This window comes from Gambusia affinis, linkage group LG09, assembly GCF_019740435.1.
Source record: "Gambusia affinis linkage group LG09, SWU_Gaff_1.0, whole genome shotgun sequence".
In the NCBI taxonomy this organism is placed as follows: Eukaryota; Metazoa; Chordata; class Actinopteri; order Cyprinodontiformes; family Poeciliidae; genus Gambusia; species Gambusia affinis.
In genome coordinates this window covers 3,952,038-3,964,880 of record NC_057876.1, presented here as the reverse complement: position 1 = coordinate 3,964,880, position 12,843 = coordinate 3,952,038, and the positions used below count along the sequence as shown (strand labels likewise).

The 12,843-nt window shown below is 38.0% G+C and overlaps 1 long non-coding RNA gene across 1 annotated transcript in view; it reads left to right on the top strand.

The window, feature by feature from the left end:
- The first annotated feature begins 10,249 nt into the window (after nucleotides 1–10,249).
- The window catches only part of LOC122837003, a 35,984-nt gene continuing 33,390 nt past the window's right edge, over nucleotides 10,250–12,843 (top strand). The window contains exons 1-2 of the long non-coding RNA XR_006371675.1: nucleotides 10,250–10,384; nucleotides 12,026–12,212. This is a non-coding gene — a long non-coding RNA (uncharacterized LOC122837003). The remainder of the gene's footprint in view (nucleotides 10,385–12,025; nucleotides 12,213–12,843) is intronic.

Here is a 12,843-nt window from a genome sequence, read left to right as displayed (position 1 = left end):
GTCTCAACAGACCACAGGACTTGGTTCCAGGGATCATGTCCTCAGTCTGCTTGTCTTCAGCAGACCAATTTGACGCAGTAAGTAGTGAAAGGTCTAAAACATCATGAAGCAAACAGAAATCATTTTGGTGATTCTAACCAAAATCACCAAACAAGAGCCTAAAACAAGAGAAGTTTGTTTTGATTTGAGAATGTGGTTTTTTTTATTTAGAGTATGTAAACTTCTGGTTTCAACTATAAGTAACTAGAATGTTAACCTGCCCCTTTAGTCAATATTTATTGTATAAATAATGATTTGTCATGGTTCTATTTGCTCATGAAGAAGAAAACCTGATTCTGTAGTGTTCATCCAGTTTCTGTAAAGTCATCACTGATCTTCTCTGTTCTATTGCAGTAGAAGAAAAGAAAGAAAAACTCTGGCTCAAAGTTAAAGTAATGTATGCCTTCAGGGCCTTCCTCTAGCTATGTTTTAATAGGGCACATTTCCAAACCAATTTGCAGTAATTTAAGCTGTTCCCACCACATTAACAAGAAAAAGATGTGAAGCTATTACTGCTGATCTAAATTGGCCTACACCACCACCACGCCAGCAGGACTGCATATTTCTCATGTCTCAAAAGGAGAATACAGCAGCAGATTCCTATTTTCACATTTACTTTGTTTAGTCCATCTTGAAGTCTTTTACAAGCAAATCGTGTAAGGACTTAATCAGATTTATTCACAAACTAAACTCAGAAGGTGAAAAGAGCGACTTGTGGCTCCACCTCTGATGACTTGCTCATCAGAGGTGGATAAGAAGATACATTTTCGATTGATTTAGCTGATAAAAAAATTGCCTTATTATAAACTAATACAAGCCCATATGTAACCTAACATTTTGGCAAAGATTGTAAAAATAGCAATTCAGGTAATTTAATAATTTCTTATTTTAAAAGTTACTTCATTGCGGCCCAGTCAGGTTTTGATTCCCATCTTTGTTTTGATGAAAACAAACTGTAAACGTTGGTGAGATGGTCAGATTTGCTCAGTCCAAGACTAATTTTGGCACATTAATCAAAGCAAGCAAAGCTCTCATGAGGGGTTCCTCAAGGCTCTGTTCTCAGGAAACTTTTATTTACTTAACAGCCTCATGCTTCCTCTAGCTCAAAATATGGAGTATCACAACATCTAATGCCCGTATGCTGATACTGCACAACTTTGGAGTTTAACAACACTAACATTGTTATAATTTACTGCAGCTTATCAGTTCATTTTGGCCATGTCTCAAATATTGATTTCAAATTTGGATGCTTGCATTTTTTACATTCCTCTCAGAAAACATTTCTGGTTTTAATGTTGTTTTTTTTGTTCTTTAGTTTCCTGTAAAATATTAACCTTACACATGAAATAAACTTCCATCACCGTGTCTGGTGTCAAACGCTCTCTGTAAATTCAGTTTTCTGTAAAGGTTTGTCTGAAAAGGAAGCCAACAAACACACACACACACACAACACACACACACACACACAAGATGGAGTGAGAATTCCCTTTTAAAACTTATTCTGTTAAAGACTAGTATATTTTTTAGTTTACCTGTCCTGTTTGTGTTTTGGTGACTGATTGGTGGAGCTTTGTTTGTTAAATGAACGTTTTTAGGGAACCTCGGAACATTGAGCCTGATAAAGACAAACCTGTGCTGGTCTGGGATATTTTTTACAATGTAAAATGAAAGCTTATTTCTTATTCATACCTTTGATCATAAATAAGATGAACTGGTTTTCAGTTTTTGTACTGAAAACCAGAAGCCTTTTGAATATAAAGTCAGTAAACCTGAAGCATCAAAAGAGCTTCAGTGAAGGAATATCTCTTCCAAATTCCTCTTCCTTATTTCCTAAAAGCTTTGATTTCAACAGACAGGACAAGATTGAAGCAAAGATACATCTCTTGAATGCAATCTTAACAGATTCTATAAACATATACTTTTTCTTAAAAAAACCTGTTCATCTGCAGTGGGCTTTTTTTCCCCACTGCCTGAAAAAACATCTTGAAGTAAAACTAATGATTTTACCCTTTTAATACTGAGTTTCCTCCTTACGACCAGCAGATGGCACTGTTACTCCATTTATCAGCAGGAGCCACACGTCCTGTTTTTTGAATCGTCTCCCTTTGCTCTCTCTCTCTTTCAACATATCTGCTGTAAACATGCATTATCTGACTTTAAACTCCCACACGTTATGTGTGTTTTAGAGAATAACTAAGCAGTTCTCATCGTTGATGTTTATTATTTATATTAAAGTCCGTTTGATTTTACACAGAAATGTTCAGTCTGCCAACAGAGTGCTGTGATTCAGTAACAGTTGCACATTTTTAGGATGCATTCTGATGAAACCTGAAAACTCTGCAAATCTCTGTCAGAAATCTTCAGGAAACAAACTCAAACAAAAGACGACCCGTATCCATTTCTACATGGAAGCTTCTTTCATTTTTCCCAGAGCGGAGCATCCTTGGACTACACCACTGCAATGCAGCGAAGGTGTTGCGCTGCGAGAAATCTGTGCCGTCGTGTGGAAAAGAAAGGTGGAAATGTCACTAATTGACCCCCGTGGTGGTGACTCTGCTGAAGCTGTGTTGCACAAAAAAATAAAAACACACAGGCACAATTTAGGAAATAACCAGGTATGGTGAGTCACCGGCCGGCGAAGCCTGGTGTAAAAAGCCTGACTCAGAGGGAGACAGTGTGACACAGATGGGTGAGAGAAAAGTGAAACACAGGAGGAGGAGGAAGGGGAGGAAGACGGGGCGCTGAGGGGAAGCGACGATGGAAAACAGACGGGTAGATAGAAAGTGTCACCAAGGGGTGAGTTAAATGACATTAATGATGCTGCGTTGGTGTGAAGTGGCTGTGAATCTCAACAGTCTTCTTCTTGCTACTTGTTACCATGGTTGCTGCTGCTGCTGCTGACATCCCGATTGCAGATAATGAAGTCAGGTGCATGTGTGTGTGTGTGTAAGAGAGGAAGAAAATGCAGAAGATGGGACTTTGTAGGCAGATAACTGAACCTTAACCCACCAAGTTGTTAAACAGTGACCTTACACACACACACACACACACACACACGCACACACGCACACATACTGTACATGTTTTCATGACTTGTGGGAACTACACATTGACTTCCATTAATTTTCTACAGTCTAACCCTTAGCCTCACCCTAACCCTAACTCTTACAATCACATACCTAACTGCTAACCCTAAAACAAAATTCCCCCTCATGGGGACCAAGAAAATGTCCCCACAAGGAGCAGCGGTCCCCATAACCCCACATTGTAGACAGAGTTAGGTCCCCACGAGGATATAAAAACCTGGTTCTCACACACACGCGACTTACAGCTGGTTTTTCCAGATTGCTTCCTGTTGTCCGAGTCACCTAATCTATGTTTCTTGTTCTTGATGAAAAACAAAAATCAAATGGGAACAAAAAGGGAACATTTGAAATTCTGCTGCAACACCAGTTGCCTATAACCAGCTTACATTCAAGAAAATAAAAAAAAACCCAACCTTGCTGTCTTCATGTAGTGAAGTGAAGCTCAATGCTCATAAAGGTTGATTAAACTTCTGAGGAACACACACACACACACACGCACACACACGCACCCACACACATGCCGCAGTTAAGCTTCAAATGCACAAGTACACAGCGGCCTGCAGAGGTAAATAGTAATAAGCAGAGCAGCGAATCGATGGCCGTATGAATTAATGTCAGTTACCCTGGCAACCAGCTGCCTGTGAAATAAGAAAGCAACGGATGAGAGGAAGGGAGGAGAGATGAAAGAGGGAACAGCTAGAGAACAGGACAAGAGAGAAATCAAGATGTTTTCTAACTAAATAAGAGCAGAAGACAGATTTTTGTGCTGCTGTGGATTTATCAAACATAGTTTTTTCTTTTGCTCTGCTGTAGAGTTGCTACCCTGCAGACGTCATTTTTACAGGGTAGCAGTAAGTTAAAACAAAGCCACATTTTAGCTGGAGCTGAACAGAAAACTGCAACTAACCAACCATCTTCAATCCAAACAGCATTTCACCTGTTCTGATTTATAACACAGCAACTGCTGCATGTCTGCTCTGTGTGTGAAATACACCCGGGTTGAGTCACTTCAATCTAACAATCAGATCAATTTACTTAAAAAAAATAAAATAAAAAACTGACTGCGGTCAAAGAGTGGCTTTATTTGCCTCGTCGCTCATTTAAATATAGAACAAACAGAACTGAGATCAGATTCATTCCAGTTGACTTTATTACTGCAGCATGCTGCTGTTTGCAGTATTTACTCTTCTCTTATGTATTTCTATATTTGTTCTCTCGTTCTGCTGTTTGCGCTGTAATTTCTGATGCTGTGTAAGGAATGTCGTTTTCTCTTACTGACTGAAGGACTTTAATGTCTCCCGTCTCTCTCGCCTTCGTCTCAGGCCTTTAAAAGGTTCCCACTGTACAATAAGAACATGTTCTGAGAAGAAAACATGCTGAAAATGCTAAAATAAAGCAGATTTTTAAAAAAATAAAGTACATCAACTGCTCTGTTTGGCAGGAGAAAGAGCCGGAGTCAATATTAACTATGCAGCAGCAGCACAAGGCGCTGGCTCCCCGGCAGAGTTGAGTAAAAAGGGTTTAAATGAATTCATCCTAAATTAGTGGCTTAATCTGTCACTGAGAAATGGGAGAACTCCAGCTGTTAGTTTGAGTGAATTTATTTAGGTTGGGAAAACAAATAATTGTTAAAAATCAGTGTTGCCATGGTTGCTAGGACCTTTATCAACACCAACAAAATGCATAGCTGAGGCTTTGCCCCAACTGATTCTGATGACTGTATATTAGGGTCACTTAGCTTTAGGTTAAAAGAAAAAAGTAAATTTCTGCCAAAAAAACCCCCAAAACTCCGACGTTCTAGAAAAACTTTGAAATTTTAAACTTCTGAAACTCAGACTTTCACGTCTTGAAAATTTCTGAGATTGAGCTCAAAATGTCAGAGTTTTTTTTCCCCAGCAAATTTTAGACTTTTTAAACTTTCCTGTTCTTTCTAGAAAATCTCTGAGTTTAATCTCAAATTTGGTGAGTGTTTTTGTGGAAATGGATTCTTCTTTGTTCTATGTACAATAGCCCCAATATGGTGTAGTAGATTCTTTACCATTTTTGTAAGATTTAGTCAGAAACGACTGACTTCCTGGGTCCCCAGTGAAGAAATATGGCTTCAAAATGGGAAAGTTATTTAAAAAAAGCTTTAATCTTTAAATTAAAATTGTGTTGCTCTTTAAAAGTTAGGAAACTACTTTAAGTTCTTGCCTACAATGCAAAAACACAAAACCTTACCAAGTACTTTCAGTCTAGTTGCTAGTACAAATTTCCTAAAACATTGAAATGAGACAAAACTAACTTAAAAGTAACTTTACAGCAAGATATAGGAGCTTGTTTTGAGTAAATAATTCCTTCAAATTGCAAAAGAAGTACTAGCTCTATTGGCAGATTATTTCACTACTCTTATTCCACTTATCTATGAGAAAAATAGATTTTTTTCATAATAAATAATCTTTTGCTTACCTTGCAGGTGAGACTGAGAGGCTCACCTACGACCTTGAGCCTCTCAGTCTTTTTCCTCCACCCTGTTATTGTCTTCTCTCAACTTTTGATTCCTGCTGACATTTTGCTAATCTTAGAAAAAGAAACGTCCTCCTGAGGCTGTTGATGTGTGAGAAACCGTCTTTCACTGTTTCTGTCACTGGAAATGGAAAAATCAACACTCAAAACTCCTTGATTGCTCCAAATTGCACAGAGAAAGCGTAATATATCCATTACCTCTGCATGTGCTTTAATGAGTACATAATGGGCTCTTTAGTCGAAGCAGATCCTACTCTTCATTTAACTGAAAAACGAGAAAAAATAACATTTGTTTTCAACTTGGAGAATCAAGAACGAAGTCGATGTCAATTAAGCAAAAGGCTTGATCTATTGTAAGAAACAGAAGAAGCTACTTACATCTGTAAGCAGCATCTATAGTCACTGAATCCAAAAAAAAAAAAAGAAAACGTGACGTGCTTAAAGGAAACATTTTTGTGTTTCAGTTTCACGGTTACATTTTCTTTGATGTCAAATCCAAATGAAATTCCTGTAAAGGAAGCTTTCAGATAAGCTGAGGTCATTTTGACCTCAGCTATAATGTGCTTCATTTACATTTGGTGCTTCTGTTTCCACTTACAAATGAAAGACTTTGTCCTAGCTAAATCAAATTTGTTCTTCACAGCGCAGTGGTGGTCACTGCTAGCTAAACGGTTCATTGTGCTAACCCTAAAGCGCTAATCATGAACATTAGTTCGGCTAATGCTAAAGCGCTACACTAACATGATACTTAGCCGAAGCTAATGCTAAAGTACTAAAGCGCAAATGTCAATTTAACTTATTTTGGCTTTATGACTTAACTATTCTATAATGCCCATACATACACTACAAAGTTGTTTTTTTTTTAGTTTATAGAATACGTAGTTAAATTATAAATATCCGGTTTCAGCTGTACTTGGATTTAATGAGAGATGATATTTTCGGTATGCAAGACATCTTCTTGTTTCCCTGTTTCTCTCAGTTTACTATCATCGATTGGTATTGAATTAATATTCATGCCATCAGTTGTTTTCTGTCTCTCTTTACATCAATACAAGCAACATGCATGGATGAATTCACCAAGTTGAGGTTTTAGCAAAGCAGATTTTCCACATCAATCATTTCTGTCACCAATAAAGAGGAGCTTGTCATGTGAAGAAGTTTTTTTTTTTCAGTTTCTTTCTCATTTACTACCATTCTTTTTAGTTGTATGAAAAAAGAACCCCTATATTTTGGGTGTAAACCTTTTAACTATATCAACCCCTTCTATCTCCTCATAGAACCAAACCAAAGCAGATGAGTTGAAGGAGTAAAGTTTTCTCCTCAGATGTCTTGACCCGCTGGCAGCTCTCCACCTTTGTTTACGGCCCTGCGGTCCTGAGAGGTCTGCAGTATTGATTTGTCACATTGCATGCAGAGTGAATGCCAGGGACTGCGGTCGTACACAGGCCTGCTGGTCCATCAGAAAATCCCCGTGTTCAAATATAGTTCTGGACAGAATGGGCACCATTAATTACAATTATGCCGCTGGGCAAAATTCAGCTCCCTTCCTCTTCAGCATGCTGTGTGTATAAGCCAACGGCAGCTGGTATATCACACACCCAGCTGTGTGTGTGTGTGCTCAGACGTCTGTGTACTTTGGCTGTAAACCTAGTTGCCTCATTAACTCGCGTGGCGTCTTATTGGCTCAAGATGTAATGACTCAGGTGTGTGTGTCGGGGTTGTGAACGCAGGTCACGAGTGGTTTTTGTGAAGCTGTAAAATGTTTGTTATGACTTTTAGACACACAAATGAATTTAATTTCACTGTCCCGTCCTGCTCTATAAAGCGCGGGGCGTTTGCACGTGTGTCCCACGGCTCTCTGAACCCGAGGTCCTGCTGCTGCTTCTTGCAATGATCACTTCTAAATTATGCCGCCTCTGCAGCGTCAGTCTCCACGTTTGGATGCAGTGTTGGGACAAGGCCTTACATGGCACGGACAAAAATGCACACATGTAAACAAACTGGAGTGTGGTCAGGCACATTGACACACTGGATGTCCTTCATGGTTGCTCCAGATGGGTCAGTTCCAGGCTTGTTTTTCACATTTTCCGTTTCTTCATGTAAAACCGACTTGGAAGCTGCTGGAAGTATCAAAAGATGTGTAAACAGAGAGCCAAATAGAGCATTAAAACAACCCAAGAATTACAGCAAAATTCAGACAATGCAATGGACAAAGTAGGTTGTTTTTCATACATGATATTCAATGGTTTTTGTATTAAAAATCTCTAGTGTGGGGTGCGTTTGTATTCAGCGTCTCTGAATCAGTAAGTCCAGCCTTAGCAACAATTACACTGTAACAGCCGTATTTGTGGTGTCTCTTTAAGATGCTCTAGTCTAGTTGATGACGTCACACGTATGCCCCGTAGCTTCTCTGTGGCGAACAAGGGAGAAACTATTTGTAACTGACTTAATGGATAGTAATGGTATGTTGTTAAATCATAGAGATTTCACTAACAAATTTGATCTGAACTGTTCTTGTAATGAATATTTACAAATATGTAGAGCTATCCCTGTAGCTCTGATCCATCTCATCCAAAACACCTTAAGATATTCAAATGTCACTTCATCTTTACCCAAATTAAAAATTGGAGAATACAGTGTGACTGATACAAAGTGCAACAATGTTCTGCTTGTGACTGCCTTCAAATCTAAATTATTTAATAATTACAATAATAATATCTTGATAACAACCAATCTATCTGTAATTGAGAATGCGTTCTCCAAGTACGTAAAATGGCCGATTTCACCAAAGGTTAAAGAAACTCACTTCAAAATTTCTCACAATTTTTACCCAGTGGCTGAATTTTTGCACAAAAGATTTAAATTTGATTCAGCATGTTGTGCCTTTTGTGATTGTCCAGAAGAATCCCTTAATCATCTTTTTTTTTCCTGTCCCTTTTCTTTTAAACTATGGAGCGACATTAAAAATTGGTTGTCCCTTAAAATTGATGACATTCCTGAGATAACCATCACCCACATTTTATATTATATTGATGGCCTTGATAGTAAAATATCTGACATGGTTAATATTATCTTTTTACTTGTTAAATATCACATACACTGCTGTAAATGGAGAGGTTCTACTCCTTGTTTTGATTTTTTTCTTAACCAATTTAAACTTTATTTCACCTCACTGAAACTTTTGAAATCTGTTTCTGCAAGAAAAGTAACTGCCAGTATCTCAACTTTTCTTTTGTTTTAAAATCCTGCTCTATTATTATTTATTTGCCTTACTGTTTTATGTGCTTGTCTTTAGTCTTAGCCCCTTGTTTTTGTTTAATTTTTCTACCTATGTTGCAATGTTCTTGCACCTCGTCGAGACTTTGTATACAGTTTGCTCAATAAAAAAAAAAGAGAAAAAAAACAAAACAAGGGAGAAACGTGCTAGACGGACATGTTTTTTGGACTCTGTTCATTTTATTTATGTTTTGATACTACAGCAGCCGTTCAACCGGGCATTGCAAGGTTGAACGGCTGCGTGTGACGTCATCAGCTAGACTAGAGCATCTTAAAGAGACACCACAAATACGGCTGTTACAACACCTACAAGTCTACATCACTCCAACCAGATAGTGCAGGAAGTACTATCTGTACCATCAGCTCATTTGCATATGTGCTAAAAGAATTACTTTCTGTTTTTTTTTTATTTCTTTTCTATTTTTGTATTTTATTGCAATTATAAAAATCGTTTGTGATTCAAAGAGAATAACACGAAATCAGAGTAAAGTCGGTTTAATCGCATTTCGCTACCTAGGCTTTGACTGCTATCTTATGAAAAAAACAAAAACATTTAGATGCATGCGCCCCTGTACAATAATCAAACAGGAGGGAAAATGGAGTAATAAATTAATGCTTCCCTTCCAGTTTAGTTAATCTCTTAAAAGATGTGATTTTTATTTAAAAAAAAAAAAAAGCGTTTTTGTCCGTAGCGAGTCCACCAGAGGGCGCACTGACAGCGTAAATGTCATAAGTCAACGACACAATTTTATACTGAATTTTAATCTTTGAACTGATTTATTACAATCATCATTCATCAAGAGAATTACACTGACTATGGAATAGGCCCTCTTATACCAAGTTGTATTCTAATTAGTATAAATACAGTGTTTACACTTGCGGAAGTGTTTCTTTTAGCACATGCGCAAATGAGCTAACGGTACGGCTCGTGCTTCCGCAACAGATGGATGTTCAGATGGTTCAGATGTAACCTTCTTATCAGATGTAATCTTCTTATCGTCTACTCTAAGCAGCTTCCCTGCCTCGACTGAGGAAAGGTTGAATAATATTTATTTTCTTGTCTCAACAACAACAACTGTATTTGCGAGACTCTTCATTAAAAATATTGATTATTTTTTTGTCAAGTTAATTAGTAAATTAAAAGCAGATTTGGGTTATCCCAGGTTTACCTGTTGAATAAGAGGTACTAGGTACTAGGGATCAAGTTAGCAATGAAATTAAAAAAGCAAAAAGCACGGTCATTAAAAGATTCCATTTGAAGAAGATTTAAGTTTTGATGTAGAAATTAGCTCTTTAAAAAACGTCTACTACTACTACTACTACTACTACTACTACTACTACTACTACTACTACTACTACTACTACTACTACTACTACTACTTTAGCTTTGGTTGAGGCCACACAAAATCAACGTAGGTGTCGCAAATGGGCTTTGAAAGACTCTTTGGACTATCCTGGTTGCGGACGATCATGTCTTGGTAAGTGTGCAGCTGTGTGTTTTATAATCTAACCCTGTTTAAACTCTCCCTGACCTATGTGTGTTCTGTTACTTAGTGTTCTTGATGCTGTTTGTTCTTTAATGTTCTGAGGTTTTTCCCGAACGGAGCGGAGATTAAATTAAACACAATCACTCAGTTTGTGACTCAAAGCAGCAGGTGTGTTGCAGTAAAGAGTGCTGAACTCAAACTGTGTTGACCAGGGCCGTGCAGAAACCTTTGGAGGGGCAGGGGCTCAAATTTAAAAAAAGGGGCACATTGAACAAAAACACTGTACAACAACATACCAACAACCCATATTAATCAATAATCTGACTGGATCCTACTACATCATTGCCATCACATGGGGAAATCCAAAGTAAATATAGTCTAAAATTTCCCCAACAGGTATAAAGTTTCTGTTTCTGCAGCTGACAGTCCTGGAGGGCTGAGTTGATCTGAGACTGTAGCTCCTCTGATCAGAGGAGAGAAAGTCTCTGGTTAGGAAGTTATGAAATCAGCAAAATTGCTGCCATTTTACTAATTAAGCCCCAATGATATCTATTTAACTTCTGGAACAACCTGGATGCAGAGAGATTTATAGATCTAAAGAGCTCAAAGGGGTTAGCTCTATATAATAGTTTGATGTTAGCACCTTTGAGACCTAGAATTATAAGACTGGGATATCAAGATAAAGAAAACTCAGTAGCTGCTGGTAGGGGCCATTTAGGGGCCTCCAAACATTCAGGGGCCTACAGACACTCATGGGCCCCTAGAAATGGTTTAATTGTATCACAGACCGTAGATCTAAACCTGTAGCATTATTTATAGAGAATGACAATGTTATTGTATTTTATTTAATGCATTCAGCTGAGAGAAATAAATAGTAGTTTGATTGTTGTGTTACCATGGCTACAATATGGTGTAATCTTTGTGTTTCAATTAGGTTTGTTCACAAATACATCACAGCAAATAACCAATAATCAGTGATTGATTTTGAACTCAGCCAATAAGCCTGGTCTCCCTCTCACAGATTCACCCCCTCTGCATGTGCCTGGCGTTGACATTTGTTATGTCAAAGTGACAAAATGGGAAAGATATTGTCAGAGCTTGCTTTGGTGTAACAGTCCGAGTGCAGACTAGAACCAGAACCGGTTCTGATCTGTTGTGCTGAAACTTTTATCAGTTTAGACATCTTAACTTTTACCCTGTGAATATTTTAGGTATTGTTAAGGTAATATTTTAATGTGAGAGGCATAAGTCTATTTTAACAGTCCATTATGAAAATCACTCATTTGCATCAGCAAACTATATTTTGCCCATGTACTATAACAAAGTTTATATGGTGTGTATATACTTACCCTTTTGAATAATGTAAAAAAAAAAAACAGTCTCTATTAGAGCAGCTTTCAAACCCATTATAGATTCAAGCATAGCTTGTTTTTCACACAGCAAATGGAGAACAAATGTGCAATTAAAAATCAGTTCCAACACTTCTGGACGTCATCAGCTGTAGTGGGGATTCACGCCGCCTGCCCTTTACCTGTGGCTCACTTTAAACCTCTGCTGTCGTCACGTTTGCTCATGTTTATTCATGCCGATTCATAATTCATGACGGTACTTTGTTTGTGTTTTGCGAGGCAGGCCCAGCGCCTTATGCCTGATAATGCTGAAATCATGGCGTTGGATCTGAAGCCTCCCAGAGATGCAAGGCGAAGAAGCGCTGAGACGTGTCACGCCATCCACTCATCTCCTCATTAGCGGTCCCTCTTCTAAAGTTTCTCCTCCTGTCGCCATTTTCTGAAGAATTTAACACCGGCAGTGTTGCTTTGTAAGTCCGTGTCCTCCCACTCCTCCATTATGTAAAGCTTGTTTACAGCCTCATGTGCTTACACTAATAATCTCTTATTAATTCATGGATAACACCTTATTCTTCTAAGAGCTTCTCAGCCAAGGCTACCTGCACCCAAGGCTGGAATATATTCTCTTAATCCTTTCTTTTAATCTCACTATTTATAAAACCCCCCCACCATAATTTATGAATTTGGATTGAATTGTCTTCACTTCTGCTGTGATGCAGAAGGTTATAAAGGTTGGAAGGTGCTAACGCCAGTAAAAAACCAAAAAACTTTTATCAGTGGTTATTATTGGTTCTCAACCTTTGGTACTGGTATCACTAGCTTGTCTGTAATGGTAAAAATAATACTTGTTTTTATTTGAATTGTCCTGAAAGTCCCAGTCCTGGTATTGAGTTTTGCCTGGAGGATCCAGTATTATCTGAGCTGGTCCCACTTCTTCTCAAAACATAACAAATACTTTAGTGGTCTCCTGGTGACTGAGGTAGAGCGTTTTCTTTTTCCTTTTCATAAAAGTCATCTCCAAAACATTAGATAATACAGTTGCTGAAAAGTCTACAATGACAGTATTGTGCATATTGTGACATTTAGTCTAAAATAATTTGT